We start from the raw sequence: 12,802 nt of genomic DNA on the forward strand, positions 1-12,802 counted from the left end.
AAACTTGTTTAGATTGAGTATTCTTTGCATGATCATTATTTATTCAAGAATGCCATTCACAGTTCATGTCAGATAAATGGTATCATCAATTAATGGGAATGAACTTGATTAAAACAAAAGATGAGAGTATATAATAAATCATTGTTTCTCTCCCAAGGAAATGAAAATTATATGATAGTATGTCTGATTCTTCTAATGAGTTTTAAACTAGTTTAGGTTTAACTGAACTTATCTATGTTTTCATATAAAGGTCTATCAGAATTCTGGAATTCAATCTGTTACATCTTGAGAAGCAAGTTGACCATAAATCTACATTCTGCCTTTTTAAAATCAAAATATTTACTGCTGGAAAACTGGCAAATAGCAAGATATTCCCTTCCACCCCCCTAGTTCCCTAGATCTCTACCAAGACAGAATCAGTGATGGCTTGGGCTGTGACAAGGGGGTGGGGGGGAGGGAAGGATGAAAGAGGAAAAAAAGCTTGCAAATTGTAAAAGCACCCTTAAAACATTTATTGTCTGACAGGTTGAAGAGCAGTCTGGTCCTTTGCAATGTCATGACATTTTTTTTTATTTTATTTTTTTTGCATCAGTGTTATGAAAGACTTGAGTTACAATGCCTTTCACTACTCTCAGTGTCTTTGATGCAAGCTTACTTTGGAGTAGCAGATAGAGACTCAAAGCCCTGTTGTTAAAGCTTTGCTCTCAAGATGAAGTAACACTAACAGATTCATAGATTAATACCCCCTTTGAACTGAGGAAAACAGGAGTACAGTTCTGAAAAGACTTCAAGTGCTTGTTTCCTCGGAACAGCAGGTTAGCTTTGGTGTTTAGAGAGTATCCTGAATCACCTAATTTGAATGAGAGGAAAAGTGGTACCATATAATTGAAGGATGGTGGAATGAGTGCATACCAGGCAGCATGGATCTGAGAGGGCATCACATAGGCACCAATGGTGACAAAAGGATCTAAGGGTAAGAGGTTGGGAAAACAGACTCAGGATGAAATGGCTAGTGTGATCTACAGAAAGACTTTTCTACATACGTAATATGTATAACAACAGGGCCTTGAATGTATTCGAAAACTGGGACCCAAGCTTGCATTTTAAGTTGCTGTTTAGTTATGCCATGGTTGTGAAAGAATAGGTACTGTCTCTGTATGAATTAAGTATGGTACAGGAGGGAGCTTTATATAATATGATTGCCGTGTACTGCTTATTGGTCTGATGTCTGCAAGACACTGTCCCCATTGTGTCGTGCAAACCTTTTTGGTTTTCTCGCTATGTGTGTGTTAGTGGTTCTCCACTGCTTTACAAAAGAAAAAAGGCACGGCTCTGTTCTCTTCCAGAAATGAAGGTTACAAGAGAACAATGGTCAGCAAACACAGAAGTTAAGAACATGACCACAGAAGGACAAAGGAAAACTCACTGGAGCTTGCAGAGTGGGAAAGATGTGAGCACAGGAAACATTCTGGCAAAAGCTGTGCAAAATCAAATGTCTTTAATGATGTGACTGTTATGGAATATCTAGAAAATACTTGATTGAGAAGAACACTTTTGCAGTGATATATTACTTTGTGCTATTTGTTGTGATTTTAATTCAAAAGTAGGTATCCCGAAGCTGGGCTTGCTGTCTTAAGTAATGAACAATAATATAAATAATATATGATAGTCCCCACAAAGTGAAACACTGATTATAATTGATTATCATCTAAATTTTAGGTATATTAATCTAAAAATGCTTCCAAATTAATAGATTAAAGCAATAACTCATCCTGAAAATTGATCTCTGTAATATAAATTAGAAAAAGAACTGATTCTATGATATTACCACTTCAGTAACCTTAGAAATGTGCTTTTATCTACCTAGTGCCCCAAAATGTTAAACTCTTACCGAAAATAAACAGATTTCAATACAAAACAATTATTTTAGTTTCTAATTTAAAATCAAAGCTGTATGTTGTGTTGTGACCCCCCACATGTCTTATTTCTTCCATTCCTTATTAAGGAAATCACAACACTTTAATCCTTCCTATCCATTCTTTCAAAATAACAAGTTCTTAACATTAATAATGTTATCAATAAGCTCCAGTTAATGTGGAGTACACACACTTCATCTCTTGGCTAGAACTCAGATTGTCATTTTCCACATAGATATTAAGGAGTGTGGATCTGGACTCTCCTATGTAAAAAGTAAGATTTACCTTATTTCTTTTATTTTATTTCATTTCATTTTATTTCACTTTAATTCCTCCTTGTCCTCTACCACCCATTACGTACTGAGTACAAAGAAATCTGAATATTTCAAATATTTTTGCAAATTTAAAATTGGCATTGGTATCTTTGGGTTCTCATCCAAGAAATCTGAAGATCTTAACTTTTCTTTCTCCTCATTGATTATTGTATGTACAAAAGTAACACATTTTCTTTCTTTCTTTCATTTTATTTTTGACTGTGTAAGCCAGTATATTGCCAATAGTATCATTCTATTATTGCTGATCTGTATCAATTGAAATGTAATGCTGCCTAGAAGCAAGAAGGAGAACCACTGCTACAAAATGTTCTGAATAGAGTTGCAGGTTAGTTAATTGTGCTATAGTTAGAAATAAATAAAGAAATACAATTAGAATCAAGCCTATAACATGGTTTAGTGAGCAATATTGGTGATAGGTGTATAGTTGCACTAGATGATTTTTTCAATATTGAAGATTCTATGACTATATGAAAATTTCCCCTCCCACCTTTTTTTTCTAACTTAAGTCAAGCAGCCATATGTTTAATGTCATACCTGTATGAATATGTAGGAAATAGACTATGTAAACGAAGGGAAAAAAATGATTCCCTTTACAGATAATGGATGAACATTTACTTGAATTAAACATGTACATGTGGCTAATTAAATCATTAACCTTTACATTAACAATTATATTTCACACTGTGCACTACACTACTGTTCTTCTGTAGTTCACAGGATTCTCAATTAAATCAATGTTCAGTGGTCTTTCAGAGTTTTCCTTTAAGTTCACTATTATCAATCCATAGACTGGGGGAAGATATTCCTTAAGACTTCATATTCAGGTAGGCTTTGTCATTAAGCTCATCCCTGCAAGAGAGCAGTTCACCTCTGGTTATTCTGATAGAACTGCAGAGTCTATTTAAAGAGTTTATGAAGCAAAAAGCATTGGAATTCTTCTGTGACTGTGATTGAGGTTTCTGCAAGCTCAAGTTACTTGTCTCTTCCTATGTCTGTTCTCCTCTGCTGTCTCAGAATGACTCTTCTGGGTCCTTTTCAGTGTGCTGCAGTGCTGAATTCCTATTAAAATTCCTGTCTTCACTCCTAACTTCTGTGTATGTCTGCATTTTCTTTTTAACTTCTAGATGAGGATCAGGATGCCTCAGTTTTTTGACATCTTGAAGGGAAATCCTCTCTGGATTTACAAAAAAACAAAACAAGCAAACAAACAAAAACCAAGCTGTAATTATTTGAGCTGCAAAATGTCTGGTACTCTATATATTAAAATTGGCCTCAGGTGATTACACAGTTCCTGTTAGTAAATCTTATTACTGACCTTGATAAACAAGGATAAGTATCAAATATCTCAAATGATCTAGTCTCCTCCTGTGGGATGTGACCCCTGATTATTACGTTATGGCACAAAGTTTTCTACAAGAATATAAAGCAAGTTTGTAATTCTAACATACTGCACTGTTAACACTGTCAGCCAGAGTCTCTAAAGTACAAACCCTCTTAAATCATCTTTTTCCTGGAATCATAAAGAAGAAAGAAAAAGTTAATTATTGAAGTTCAAGATATATGATAGCCTTTTAAGTACATCTATTCAATGACAGAAATAATTTAAAAAGTTATTGCAAAAATGATGACATTAGATTTATATCTTCTCAATTTTCTTTCTTTTTCTTTTGGCTTTCATCCAATCCACCAGGTACAGTTTACTGCCTGTTTCATTTTAAAAGCTTCTATGTCTCTGTTTATAATGTTTTGTTTTGTTGTTTTTTTTTTCTTTCCACAGGATATAGCGTTTCAAGATTTTCTATATGTTGATTTGATCTAAAATTGGATACAGTGCTTCATAAAACAACAAAAGCTTCCTGTTTCTGTCTTTTAATAGACACTTTAGTTAATTAGTGAGTGATACTTACTATGCTGGTTTGTGAAGCTTCACTTCAATATGAAAGCACAAAAGAAACAGCTCCTGAATTTGAAAAAAAGAGAGAAATATTGACCTTGTGCCTTGTGTTTAATCATTGCTATATGATGGGGGTGGGGAGGGGGAAGATATTTAGAACTATTCTCTACTGTTATTCTAAACTAGAATTGCACATAGAGAGAATATAACTCATTGGTGTAGAAACTGTCAAAGCTGTTGGAATAAAATAGCAATTTAAACATTCATAGAAAAGTATAGAAATTGAGTCAATTATATATTTCATGTGAAAAATGACAAGCTTCTTTAATGCCATGTTCAGACACTGGCGTTAACCAGACTCCAAAGGAAAAAAAAATATTCCCTAGGAACACTACTGGCTATTCAGAAATGCCAGGCACCAGCCCTTCTCTCCCAGAACGTGGCTACTGCCAATCCCTTGACCTAGCTTGACTTGCACTGCACAGTTACTCTATAAAAATATTGAAAGGTAAAGTTAGTGCTGACAGGACTGTAAACCAGTGTTTCCAAATGTAACCTGGTTACTGGATAAAGACCTTTACTGTCAGTCCACTGTGATGTTCTTTCACTGTTAGAATTTCTCATCAAGATACTCACAAGCCACAATATAAATAAGAATTCATTGCAGTGCTCGTTCTCACCGTTAGAGGTCCTTGATTTTTATTGTCGTGTGACATCCAGAAGAGTGGAATCACAAGACACAGTCTGTGCAAAGCTTTTGGATGTGACCCTTGTTGGGATTTACTAGTTGTCATATTTGATTTTCTTGCCTCATCCTACGACCACCATTTCTATCAAGAACTTGTTGTCCATCTTATATTATTACTGAAGAGTTACTAATCAGTACATTGTATCTCTATGACAAAATAATTGTGAGAGGTAGATTGTGTTTTTGCAGTGGAAATTTCCAGTATTTCTGTATGTAGCATAGGATAAGTTGTTTTTCACAAAGAAAGGTGCTGAAGAGAGTAAAGCTGAGTCTGGGGCATTTTGACATGGGTAGAATTAGCAGGGGCACTCAGTAAGGTAATTATACAGGGTCAAGGAGAGTCTGGTACAGGACAGAAAAAGTGTATTAATTTTTGAAAATATTGTCCTCCTATCGCCATAAAAAGTACAGAACATACCTAAAAACAATGGGTTGGTAACAGACATTGTATGGAAGCGTAAAGTAGCAACAGCGTCAGTAGGCTGTGCCTGAGATGCTCAGCAATGAATGCCAGGAGAGGCCTTACCTGCATCATACCTAGGGTGCATAAGAGAGTGGATTTCACTGACTTGTGCAATTTCTCTGTCAGTAGGGGAAGTGCACCCATTATTGCAATAATGAATAAACTGCTCTACACAGAGATCTTGGCCTGATTAGAGATTTTTGATCCTGAGCATGTTTCTCAAATAGTGAATTAATGTCAATTAGAAATACATTTATCCATTCAGTGTTGTCTCTTTTAACTGCCTCATTTAGTTTGATGGTAGCATCCCTTGTATAACTGTGTATAACTGTTGTTCAAAGTTTCTTTTCATGAGCACTTTTCATTTCCCAGGAGTTGGAGTAAGGTTATCTGGCTTGCCTTCAACTTTTTCAACCAGGGATTTTTTTTTTAATTTTTTTATTTTGTCCTGCTTTCATTTGGTCACTGAACACAACCACTATAACAGTAATAAGGACACAGCTGCATTTTAGGAGCACTAGAAATATTGACCTCTCTATCTTGTAGAAACAAAAAACTTTAATCTGCTCTCATGTTGCAATAAACTATTATTGGGAAAGAGAACAGAGAAACTAACTGAGAGCCTGCAGCAACCTGACCTCACACTGATCATTATCCCAAAAAAAGATCACTTCTTCATACCTCGCCCCAAATATCCAACTCTTCCCAATCTTTTTGGGGCCAAGATGCAACGACAAACAATCTCAACATTCAGCTCAAAATTTAAGATGATTTTTGAATTTCATAACCCTGATCAACAGTTTCCATATCGTGATAAGGTCAAGAAGTTAAGGGAATTATGAGGCTGCACATCAGGAATGTTGAACAACAACAACAGAAAGCCTGTAGCCTTTATTATGGCTTACTTATGCAAAGCTGCAAACCTAAATTTATTTCTTCTACAGAAGGAAGAAAATATCACTATATTTTAGGTATTCTAAGTATTTCTAGCTACTGAATATCTCTCAGTGCAGCTAACCTTCTCCTGCTGACATTTTGATCTGAATCTGAAATGTAATCAAATGTCACAGAATAAACACCTCTGGTTTATCTTTCACTTCAGGGCAGAGATTCAAGGTAGCAATTGCAGTAGTTATCAAAGTGAAGAAGTCGTTCACTCACCACAGACAAGAAGAGTTTTCTCTCCACTCTATTAGGCAGTAACAATAGCTCTGTTCCCAGGACACTTTATAATTTAAGAAATTCTTCTCTCTGCTGATCGTGTAACCATACTCAGTTCATGGACAGATGACTTGTTGCTAAGCAAATGAACAGTAATTATTTTGTTTTTAATTAGAGAAAGAGGAAGCGCTTCAAAAACATAAATGAATTTAAGGTGACAAACATTCTCTCTTAATTGAAAGTCAGACTGGTTCTGTTTCAAATAAAAATAAATAAAACAATTTTTAATTTTCACTGAGCTTTCTTTTTAATGAAAAGCCACAGTTAATTACAGAAAGGAGAAAACAGCAAAGTTATAGCTGGTAAGAATTAATCTCAAAATTATTACAGATAACTTTTTCAGAGGGTGGGAGTGGGGGAGTGGGCATAGGAGGTAAGGACCCAAGAAATAAAAGGAATTTACATCTTATATCTCTATCATGTGGTCTAGTAACTGGATCTTCAGGCATGAGTTCCTCAAATCTTTTAAGTTTTACAGCTTCTCCTTTGGATTAAATCAAAAGCATCATTATCCTGATGCAATAACATTTTGCAAGGACATTCAGATTCAATGAACAGAATTATATAATGCCACACAATCAGTAGCTGGGACTGGGGGAGCTATTTGGCTGCACGTGCACATACTCCACCACAGAGGCTGTGATGGTTAGACAATCAGGAGGGTATTGGTTGGGCCCTCCACCATCCTAGCAGATCCACAATGCTGTTGACCTGATAACCTCCATGAATTCTATTGATATATCCAGCATTAAGGACAGCTGAAAAATGGACAACTCCTAATGTCCATCTAAATGTCATGGCTTTGTTATTGTCTTTTTTTTTTTTTTTTTTCCTTTTCCCTCAGGATATTATGCGCTTTTGTGTTAGTCATTTCTCTTCTGAATCCTTGTACTGGTGGTGCTTCCCATTTATAGTTCACACTGCCCCTGCAGTTTCACCTTATTCATTTGACTTGGTAATCAGAGCCAAGTTAATAGAGTTGTGGCCTATTAGAGCAAGGACCAGAATCCTTACTAAACAAGAAGGTAACATTCAACTAAATTTAGGAAAAGGGGTCTCATACAATCCTGGCTTTGCTCCCACCTTATCCAAGGCAATTGTAATTCTTTTACCCTTGACCACTTCAAATTCTAGATAAGAGTAAGTACATTTCCTCCCCTCCTCCCCTCCCCTCTTTCTCTTCTTCCTTTATATACTGTTATATTCTTCTTTGCATTCTTCTCTGTCAAAACAAAATCACACAGCTTATTAAATAAGGATGCAAATTTTTTCAAAAAACAGTCATTAGGGACTTTTCGAAGTCTATAATAACAAGGGGCTGGGGGAGAGGGGCAAGGATGGGAGAGTCAAAGGGACATTCCATGCATTATGTGCCAAGAATGCTTTGAAAGGAGGAGGTTTCATCAGACTCTGTTCCACTGCCTGGGGGCTAGCTGGGCATCAGCTGAGGGATGGTGAGCAGTCACATGTGCGTCATTTGTTATATACATGTGTATATATATCATTGTCATTATTATTACTTTTATTATTATTATTATTTTCCCTCTTTTTCTCCATCTTAATAAACAGCTTTATTTCAACCCAAGAGTTCTACTTTGTATTTTTTCCTGTTCTCTTCCCCATCCCACTGGGAAGGGAGAAAGTGAATGAATGACTGTGTGGTGCTCAGCCACCTGCCGGGTTAAATCACAACATAGTGGTCTGTTATATATGCACCATGCGGTAAGAGCCAGTTCAGAAATACATCAGCCTTCTCCAGAATCCATCATTTATTAATCACTAGACCTTACGTTCTTCCAGTCAGAATCCTTACCTTTGCCTTCCATCTTCAGTCGCAGTTTCTTCTGAGGCAGATTTTCTTTCTTTTTGTTTATTTATTAATTAATTTATTTTATTTATTTATTCTACAGCAGGAGTGAAGTCAATCAGCTTCAATCAATACTGACACTATGAAACACAAAAGCACTGCATCAAAACAGGAACATTAGAAGACAAGGTTTCTTTATGAATACACAGATAATAAACTCCAGCTGTGTCCTGCCAGTGGCTACATCAGCTATACAAGCTGTTTTATTGGTTTGTTTGTTAGTTCAGGGCTTTTGTTGTCTCTGTGTTTGTCTTGATTCAGCATTACATACCTGAATCAAAGAGTTTGCCTATGGAGATAGATAGTTCTTTGAGACAGAAGAACTCAGAAGATCCATAAACATGAATGAGTTTCTTTCAATAGTTAAGTGAGCAGCAAATGGCTACTTCTTAGGAACAGGCTTCACAAACAACCCTCTAAAAACTTCCCTTGGGGAAAACAAAGAATTTGCATGGATATAATGATCTGTTACTTCTGGACATCACCTGGTTTGGATATCCATTAGCCTCTTCCTTTTTAGTAGTTCCTCTTAAATGCAACTAAGTAGTGATTTGCTAACTGTGCCACGTTGTGAACCAATGGACTATGCAGAGTGATCTAAAGTCTTCCTGCAGAGCTGTATATATGCTTAGATGTATCTCATGGTATAAATTGAAGAACATACTGTTGAAAACTCTCTTGAGTCACTGAAAGTGTGAGAGTTTTTAATTTTCATCCCATGAGTAGCTGGAACTGGAGAGAGGAAACCTTTTTGAATAAGTACATCAAAACTCAAAAAAGGGTGCTTTTCCATTTTGCCAGCCTTTGTTTAAATTTGTTGCTTGTCTGGTTTCAGTTATGAAGATTTGTTTAAAAACAAATAAATAAAAATAAAAAAGGAGAAGGCAATCCCACTGTGCCACAAGACCAGTCCAGCTGAACAGGAAATTCCAACTTCAACTAAGACAGAAAAAGAAAATATATGAACTTGGAAAGTAAGATCTTGCTTCACCAGGAGAGTAAAGAGCTGCTGTTTGCATCTGCAGAGAGAAAAAAAGTCAGAGTTCATCTTGAGCTAACACTGGCCAGCATGATGCCAGACAACAAAAAAAATGATTTTTTAAGTATGTCAACAACAAGAGGAGTTCAGAGGAAAACATTGGAATGATACTTGCAGCAAGTGGCTACTTAACACCTAAGGAGGAGGAAAAAGCAGAAACACTTAATGCCTTTTATTCTCATTTTCGAGCAGAACAGATTTCCAGCTGCTAGGTCTTCAGAGTCATGGGAACAGGACTAGGGAAACAGTGATTTCCATCTGTCGTCTCTGAAAACTGTAAGGGACTAATTTTATCAGCTGAATGTTCCTAAGTCCATTGGACCCGACAATTCATCTCAGAGCACTGAGAGAGTTAGAGAACATCATAGGTGGATCTCACTGAATAGTTTCCTAAAGGTCCTGGCAAACTGTGGAGGTCCCTGCTGACTGGGAGCAAACCATTGCCACATCCATCCACCAGAAGACCAAGAAAATTAAAGCCCTGTCAGTCTAATTGTAGCCCCTGGAAAAGTTACAGAGAAGTCTGTCCCAGGAAATACTGAAAGTCATTCAAAGCACAAAGCAATTATTTGGCATAGTCAAAATGAGTTCATGAAGAGCAAGTCCTGCCTTAGTAATTAAATTTGATTCTACAATAAGGATACCTGCTTGGTGGATGAAGAGAAAGCAGTAGGCATATTTTTTCTGAATTGTAGTGAAGTCTTTGATACCATCACTCACACCATTCTTCTGGATAAATTTTCTACCTGTGAGATAAATCAATTCATGTTATGCTGGGTGATGTAGTGGCTCAGCAGTAGAGTTCAAACTGTTGCAGTGAATGTAGTGAATGCTACCAGCACACACATGCAGGACTCAGTCTTTGTAGGTCTACTTCAACTAAATTATTCTGTTCTGTTCTGCTCTACTATACCTTACCGCTGAATATTTTAGACTAAATATTGTCCAAGGATGCTCATTCCTCTTACTGCACTGCTGAATGTAGGCCACTAGGGTCTTCAGTATTTCCCAAATCTTTGGAGTTTTTAAGAAATATGAATTTAAACAGATTATTTTTGGGAGCTTGATTTGATCAGTATGACTGGAGGATTCAAAATGATGAAAAGATAACAACACACACAGAATCACAGAATCACAGAATCACAGAATCACAGAATCACAGAATCACAGAATCACAGAATCACAGAATCACAGAATGACCTGGGTTGGAAGGGACCTCAAGGATCATGAAGTTCCAACCCCCCTGCCTGGCAGGGCCACCAAACTTCTAGATTTACTAGATCAGGTTGCCCAGGGCCCCATCCAACCTGGCCTTGAACACCTCCAAGGACAGAGCATCCACAACGTCCCTGGGCAGCCTGTCCCAGTACCTCACCACTCTCCTAGTAAAGAACTTCCCCCTAGCATCCAACCTAAATCTACCCTCTTTCAACTTAAAACCATTTCCCCTTGTCCTGCTATTAACACCCATATTATGTACCTCTAAAAGGGTCAAATGTGTTGTTATTTTTTATATATGAATAGAAATGCAAAGGCTCATTTCTTTCAGTGATTTCAGATTGTTCTCAAAATTAACCCTGATTATTGGAGATTTGATTTTTAATGATGACCGACAAATATTTGACCTACCACAGGTGAAAAGCACTTCTCTGCCATCAAACTGAATGTAGTTAAATAGTTTGTTTCCGATTTCATTACAGTTCTGATGGAAGATACTGCCTGTGAACTAACTAAGAAAAATTAAGAGAAAAGAACAAAATCATTTTGGCAAAATGCATTTCTATATATGCTTTTAATGTTTTATAATTTCTTAATTAACAAAACAGTGATGATTTTAAGATAAATTGTATTTCTGTGCTACCTAATAGGATATTTCTGTGACCTGAGAATGGCTCATTTTTTACTCCTAGAGCTGGTTTTGAGATGGACCAACATTATTTTTGTTCTGTACTGTGAGGCACCGGGAGAGTTGCTCAGGAGATGTTCCTGTATGTTAATACTGAAAATTCTAATTCTTGTTGTGAGTAGGCTTACATAAGAACTCAAGTCAAGAATATGTATTTATAAGAATGAAAAGTAGTAGGCAAGATGCTCAGTCTAGCTTTTGCAATTTGAGTATGGAGGTCTCCTATATTTTCAGAAATATATGCAAATTTTCTCCTTGACTTTTACTTTGTCTTTTCTTTTCAAACAAGCAAAATGTGAAATGAGCAGCTCTTGTTGTATAGATTATCCACCTTGTTGAAGATATTGTAAATGTAAATGGGCAGGTAGTGACAGGATGAGGGGAAATAGTTTTAAACTGGGGGAGGGTAGATTTAGACTAGAAGGAGTCTAGGAATTCTTTACTGTGTGGGTGGTGAGGCACAGGAACAAGTTGCCCAGAGGGGTTGTGGATGTCTCATAGTGTGTGACACGAAGTATAGGTCATGTAGATGTTTATTGGGAATAAAGAAAGCTGAGTCCAAACTTCCTCAAGAAGGGGACCCAAACACACTTGATTCTGCCACAACAGCTCCAGACTCTGGCAGCACTGCACAGTGGATAACTCAAGGTTTAGAGCATGATTTTCCTTCAATTAATGATTTGAATCTGTTGTCCTTGGCAGGGATTTAGCCCTATAATCTACTGTCAAACATATACCTTATGTCTAAGGACTGATATTGCTCAATGGGGTGTACCACTTCATTCTTCTTCATCAGGTCATTTGTCACCTGGTTTGGCATTATGTGACTGCACTATAGTCAAGGATCTTGTTGAACACTTTGCATTATTTGATGGAGCAGAGCACTTCAGCTCTTTGTATAAAATGTTGTAAAGACACTGCAAAGTGGGACATTCTTTACTAGATTGATCACCACTTACAGGATTGGTAAATAAAATAAAATAAAAAGTAAAAAAACCTGACGTTAGATCACCTTCAGCCAAGATGAAAATGATAATATCAGAAATAACCACTCCCTTCTGGGATGCCTTAAAGTTTAGACAATTCATAAATGCAACTTGCCTTAAAATTGGTATAAGTTGTAATTACTCTCTTGTTCTATTTTCCTAAAATGTGCATATAATGGTAATGGTGCAAATGGTGATAGGAAAATGACTATATTATTGCATTTTTGTCTCCTCCAAAGAGCATTTAAATCTGTAGTCACATTCAGTGTTATTTTCTTTGTTCAGAATTAAGCAGAGTCCTATATTAAACAATGTGATATGAGCAATTATTGTCAATGTTAACTTCACTAATGCACAGTAGAATTCAGTTTGAGAAACCTTTTCACTGCTGAAAAAGAGAAGAACAAACATCATGATGATCTCTAGC

The 12,802-nt window shown here is 36.5% G+C and overlaps 1 pseudogene; it reads right to left on the reverse strand.

The window, feature by feature from the left end:
- The window catches only part of LOC116653770, a 119,514-nt pseudogene extending 107,305 nt beyond the window's left edge, over positions 1–12,209 (reverse strand).
- Between the last annotated feature and the right edge of the window lie 593 nt (positions 12,210–12,802).

The sequence above is a fragment of the Coturnix japonica genome, chromosome 8 (assembly GCF_001577835.2).
Source record: "Coturnix japonica isolate 7356 chromosome 8, Coturnix japonica 2.1, whole genome shotgun sequence".
In the NCBI taxonomy this organism is placed as follows: domain Eukaryota; kingdom Metazoa; phylum Chordata; class Aves; order Galliformes; family Phasianidae; genus Coturnix; species Coturnix japonica.